The sequence below is a fragment of the Ambystoma mexicanum genome, assembly GCF_040938575.1.
Source record: "Ambystoma mexicanum isolate Mex_15411 chromosome 12 unlocalized genomic scaffold, UKY_AmexF1_1 Mex_chr12_unloc.1, whole genome shotgun sequence".
NCBI lineage: Eukaryota > Metazoa > Chordata > Amphibia > Caudata > Ambystomatidae > Ambystoma > Ambystoma mexicanum.
Window position 1 is genome coordinate 11,749,789 of NW_027182322.1, and position 6,240 is coordinate 11,756,028.

The following is a 6,240-nucleotide window of genomic DNA, read 5'->3' on the forward strand; positions in this document are numbered from 1 at the left end:
GGGCTCCTCCTCTGGTGCTGCAGGCATGTTGCCATAGGAATTAATTGATGTTGTTCCTATTGGTGGTTGTTCTTTCTGGCCTCTATTTGAATGTGGGAGAGGCACGTTAGCAATTGTTTGTATGTTGAGCCTTGATTCGGTGTACAGGGGTCTTTGGTGAAGCAGGCTTCCTTGGTCACTGTTTTTGAGCTTACTCAACATGGGAAAACATTCTGCAAAGAGCAGGCATCTGGTCCTGTCTTCTTCTTCTTCGTCTTCCTCTTCTCCTGATTTACACAGAAAGAGAAAGAAGAAGGCTAAGCGTTTCTCCCTGACCAGAAAGGAGTTGAAGAAGCTGTTTAAGCATCGTAGAGGGAGTCGCACACGTGCTCATGGACACAAGCGCAGGCGTCTGTCTTCCTCATCCTCCTCTTCTTCTGGCGCTGAGTCATCAGCCTCTTCTTGTTCCTCTTCGGCTGATGCTGAAGGGAAGTATCTGGACAGAGAGGGAGTGGAGGAGGTGCTGGCTCAAGTTGGGGATTACATGGGATTTTCAGAGCCCCTGGTGCCGGTGGAGGGGGCCGACCCTTCTATTCGCCAGTATAGGCATACACCTAGGAAGGGGTTGCCATTGGTTTCCGATATCCGGGAAAAAATCCTCCGGGAATGGCATGACCCGGAGAAGATTGCAATGCCCCGCTTCATGTCCAAACATTACCCTTTGAAGGGTGAGACTTTGCTGTCTGATCCAGTTGAGGTCGACGATATCCTCGCCAGCCTGGTGGGTCGCTCCTCTATGTCGGCCGAGGAGGCGGCCGTCCGGGATCCAGTGGACCGCCGAGTTAATTCCGGCCTTAAGAAGGTTCATGCAGGGGCGCATCTGGCCCTTCGAGCAAATATCTATGGTTCCTACACAGCTGAAACAGTGTTGAATGGTTTCAGGGAGTTGAAAAAGGCCGTCAATGAAGGCTCTGATTGTGCCCCTTTGCTTACAGACATGCAGAGACAGGTTGAGTTTTTGGCCGATCTGGCTTTTGATGGGGTACGTGGTTCAGCCATGGCCATGGGGACTGGTATATCTGCCAGGAGGCATTTGCACCTAAGGGACTGGAAGACTGATGGGTCTCAGAAGGCGGCTGCCCTGAAACTTCCTTTCACTGGGTCCAGGCTTTTTGGTGATTGCCTTGAGGATAAGGTGCACAAAGTTTTTAGGGCGGACAAACATGCTGACAAACTTCGACGCAAGCCTCCTTCAACGGCCAAGAAATCTTCCTCTGGGGCTGGTCCAGTGACCAGCAGGTCTTTTCCTGGCTCCTCATCACATTCTTTTCGGAGAGCTAGGGGGGGTCGGGGTCCTCCACGCTCTTCACGTCCTGGGCGGGCACCTAAGTCCGGGCGGTTTGGAATTGCCAGTGGGCGGGCGGCTCCGGCAGTTTTTTCCAGTATGGGAAAGGTGGTGTTCCGACTCATGGGTTCTGGACACAGTACAATGGGGGTATCGAGTGCATTTCCTGTCTCCTCCTGTCCAGCATTGCATGGTTCGGACTGTGGTTCCCAGGTCTCGGCTCAAGAGGTTGGCCATGGACGCTGCGCTCTCCGAATTAGTGTTGAAGGCGGCCATCATGCCCGTTCCTCTCCCTGTGCAGGGTCAGGGGTTCTACTCACGGGTGTTCCTGGTCCCCAAACCTCCGGGGAAGTACCGTCTAATTCTGAACCTCAAAGCCCTGAACTGCTTCGTCCAAAAGGAACACTTCAAGATGGAAACTTTACAGAACATTCATCCGATGTTATTAAAGGGGGATTGGATGACATCTCTGGATCTCCAGGATGCTTATTACCATGTGGCTCTCCGTCCCTGGCACATGCAGTTCTTCCGCTTTGCAGTGGGATCCCGACATTTTCAGTTCAGGGTGCTCCCGTTCGGACTGCGATCTGCCCCCAGAGTTTTCACCAAGCTGGTGGCTCCCCTGGTGACGCACTTACATCTGCAGGGCATTCAGATATGTCCCTACCTGGACGATTGGTTGATCAAAGCGTCCTGCCGGCAGACTGTCATTTCTCATCTCCGATTGGTCTGCCAGGCATTGCAGGACTGGGGTTTCCTGGTGAACTGGCAGAAGTCCCAACTGGAGGCTTCTCAGGATCTAGTTTTCATTGGTGCACAGGTTTGCACCAGGATGGGGAAGGTGTTCCTGTCCCTGGAGAGGGTCCGTCGCTTGCTGACTGTTCTGGGCAGGGTTCTCGGGAGGCATTATGTCCCGGCCCGCCTATTGCTGAAATTGCAGGGGCACATGGCTTCTTGCGTGTTTCTAGTTCCCTGGGCCCGTCTTCATCTACGCCCCCTGGTGTCCTACCTTCTCTCCCACTGGCTCCCTTCATCTCAAGCTTTCGAGGCTTTGATTCCGGTGTCTCTGGTGCTGCGGGTCTCCCTGCAGTGGTGTTTGAGGGTTCCAAAACTACGGGCTGGGGTGTCCCTGATCATTCCTCCTGTGACCACACTTACTACCGACGCCAGTGGAAGGGGCTGGGGAGCTACGTTGGGAGTCCTCTCTGCTCAGGGGTTGTGGGATCCAGAAGAGAGCCATTGGACATCCAATTGGCGAGAGTTGTGTGCCATTCTCCGGGCTCTGGTGTACTTCAGGAGGTTGCTGATGGGCTGGGCAGTTTTGGTCCGGACGGACAAACGACAGCTTTGGCTTACGTCAACCGCCAAGGGGGTTCCGGCCGCTCCTTGAATGCCCTGGCAGCTCAGATAGGTGCTTGGGGGGAATCACATCTAGTGTCCCTGGTGGCTTCACATATCAGGGGGGTGGACAATGTTCGGGCGGATCTACTCAGCCGCCGGTTTCCCTCCTCGGTGGAAATGGTCCTCTCGACCCAGGTTTTTGCAGAGTTCTGTGTCAGGTTCGGGACCCCTATTCTGGACCTGTTTGCGTCTCCAGCCTCAGCAAAAGTTCCCCTCTTCTGCTCTCGTTTTCAGACAGAGGGTGCGTGGGGGGTGGACGCCCTCTCTGTGCAGTGGCCTCAGGGTCTCCTTTATGCTTTTCCACCTATTCCTCTTCTGCCTCGGGTGGTTCAGCGCATCAGAATATCCAGGGGGACTGTATTGTTGTTCGCTCCGTACTGGCCCCGCCGGAGTTGGTTCCCCTCTCTGTTGGAGCTTCGGTGCCAGGAGCCTTGGCTGGTTCTGAAGTGGCCTTGTCCCCTTCTGGGGGAGCTACGGTTGGGGTCCGCCAGATACAATGGGCAGTGTGGATATTGCACGGGCTAGGCTGATATCTCAGGGGTTTTCTGGTCCTGTGGTGGATTCCATAATGAATGCTCTTAGACCCTCCACTCTGAAGGCTTACGGCAGACATTGGAGCCATTTCCGGGACTGGTGTGGGCGGTCTGGGATTCCCCCCCTGCGTTCTGGCCTCCCCGCTATCCTTCAATTCCTCCGGGATGGGTTTTACAAGGGCCTGGCGGTTTCCACGCTTCGCTCTCAGTGGGCCTCCATAAAATTCCTTTTGGGGGACTCTGATAGGCACTTGGATGGGGAGGTGTTGGTGGGGAAGTTGCTCAGGGGTTTTTCTTCTTCCCGTTCTTGTACTTATAAGGGGCTTCCTCCTTGGGATCTCCCTCTTGTCTTAAAGTTTCTTCAAGGGCCTCCCTTTGAGCCCATTTCCGAAATTGATATGAAACATCTGACGCTGAAGACTGCTTTTCTGATTGCCATAACTTCTGCCCGTAGGCTTGGGGAGATTGGGGCTCTGTTATGTCACCCCCCTTTCCTGAGGGTTCTGCCGGACTCGGTGGTGCTGAGGTGTGATCCGAAGTTTCTCCCTAAAGTTGTTTCTCGTTTTCACACCTCTCAGGATCTGGTTCTCCCTGCCTTTTTTTCAAAATCCGCAAACGCCAGAGGAAGTGGCTTGGCATAACATTGATGAGCGGCGGGCGGTGTTGGAGTACTTGGCTAGAACTGCCCCTTTCCGCCGCTCTGACAGTCTTCTGATTACTTTTGGCCCGGATGGGGCTGGGCGTAAGGCATCTGTAGTGTCCATTAGCCGATGGATCCGTCTTGTGGTCTCCATGGCCTATGTGGCTTCGGGCCTGCCTGTGCCTGCGCACGTTCAGGGGCGGTCCACCAGAGGTTTGGCGGCCTCATGGGCCGATGCTAGGGGGGTTTCTCTACAGGAGATATGTAGAGCTGCCACTTGGGCTGATCAGAGCACCTTCATCAACCACTATAGGTTGAATGTCTCCCACTCGGGGGTTGGTTCCTTCGGGGTTGGAGTTTTGTCTGTGGGGATGTAAAATTGGAGTTATTAAAGGTGTGTGTTTCTGCACTGTTTTGACTCTGTGTCTCATTGGGACCTTTTTCCCCGTTTGTTGCTTTGGTATACCTCATGCGGTAAGTACTGGGACGAGGAAGAGTGGACGTGGAGGTAATGTTCTGATTACTTACCGGTAATCTTCATTACTCCTAGTCCTACTCTTCCTCGTCACAGTACTGATAACCCTCCTCACCCTCCCTGCGGGGAAGGTCCCATGCTATGGCTTGGTAATATGAAACTAAGTAATGTGGGTGTGGGGAGGAGTTATAGAAACAAGAAGAAATAGAAGAAGGTCCTGTGTCGGAGTCGGGTGCCCCATGAGGTAAGTACCGTGACGAGGAAGAGTAGGACTAGGAGTAATGAAGATTACCGGTAAGTAATCAGAACATTAGGGGCCGTGGGGACTTCGCTGCTCACAGGAATTGTTTGATCCCAAACATCCGCTGCAATAAAATGCAGTGGAGTGGAATTTCCACTCCACTGCACTGCATTTTATTGCACCCCTTAACATCTCGGTTTCATGTCCTTATCCAGAGAAGAGCATGGAAACCCGGAAGTTAAGTAGGTCTGTGACATCGAATTCAGTTTTATTCACGGAAACGGTACGCTGAATGCGCAACTGCCATGTTAATCCTCGTCTACGTGTGCTGCTGCAGGATCTAATAAACGGCTGTGCTTCGATGACGGAACTAATAACCAATCTGCCGCATGGGGGCGGGCTGCGGAACAGAAACACGTACACATGATTATATCACTGCTCTTGGTCAAGCTGGCTGTGTTCTTCACGGTCTATGGTCTCTAGAATAGTTGATATTTTTCAGGCTTTTCTGTTTATTTATTTGTATTTATTCCTTGTACAATTGCCTAATTCTTTAACAGTAATGTAGTTTTTCGTATATACAATAATTATATGCACCATGTACGCACATTCCTTTTGTACCGTTTTAATGAAAATAGCTACGATTGTGATCAGAGCCTTCTTAGCGCAGTAGGCAGCGCGTCAGTCTCATAATCTGAAGGTCGTGAGTTCGAGCCTCACAGAGGGCAGATTCGTTTTTTTTTTTTAATGATGTCATTACATTATATTCTACTTCTGGTATGTGTCATTTGAAGGGATGGATGGCCTCTCGTATTTCAGTCATTAAAAGGCTATTTATTTAGAAATAGAAGAACACCGATTGCGGTTCATTTGGGACAACGAACATGGCAGAGCCACAATAACAGTAGACCCATGTCCCGAATAGCATTTTGTGTTTTCTTTCTAAAATATGCAATCACTGGAAGTACCTGGGTTACAGATGATAATGCCTTGACTACTTACCGGTAATCTTCATTACTCCTAGCCCTACTCTTCCTCTTCCCAGCACTTAATAAGCATTGGCAATGCCAGCAGTTTGGGCTTTTGTCTAGGCCTGGGAAAGGCACTTGCCAGGCACAGCCATAGTGGTATTAACTAGCCATTGATGGTACCAGGTGCAAAATGGCGTGAGTACCTAGGTATCTAATAGCAGTGCCCGCAAATGCCTAATGTTTATACGCAAGCCTAAACTCTTGGCTTTGGCAATGCTTCTTTTTAACAGGGCTTCAGTGAAGGACACGTAGAGTGCTTATAAATCGAGTAGCTGCCGGCTAGAAAGACATTTTTATTACGCCAGTAGCGAGTTTACAACTCCAATTAATTCAATAACTCTCAGAAGACTGCTTTGAAAAAAACACTGGCAGGCACTTTGAGTGCAAAGTTTGATGGTACGGCTTGATTAAAGCAAGTTTGCGTTCCCATGAGGAGGTGTTTTGGGCTGAGAGGGGCAGGAACTGGGTGGCCATATGGATTAGCATGGCTATGAGCAGTCAGTTGGTGGGCACATAACCAAACAACATCTACAGCCTGTGTGTCCCTCCTCAGATGCCATTCCTCCCTACCTGTACTGTAATGCAAAAGCTTTGA

General features: G+C 51.2%; 1 non-coding gene across 1 annotated transcript; it reads left to right on the forward strand.

Moving 5' to 3' along the window:
* The first annotated feature begins 5,269 nt into the window (after positions 1-5,269).
* Positions 5,270-5,342, forward strand: TRNAM-CAU (transfer RNA methionine (anticodon CAU)). Its single transcript has one exon. It is a non-coding gene; the product is annotated as a tRNA-Met (tRNA).
* Positions 5,343-6,240: the final 898 nt, after the last annotated feature.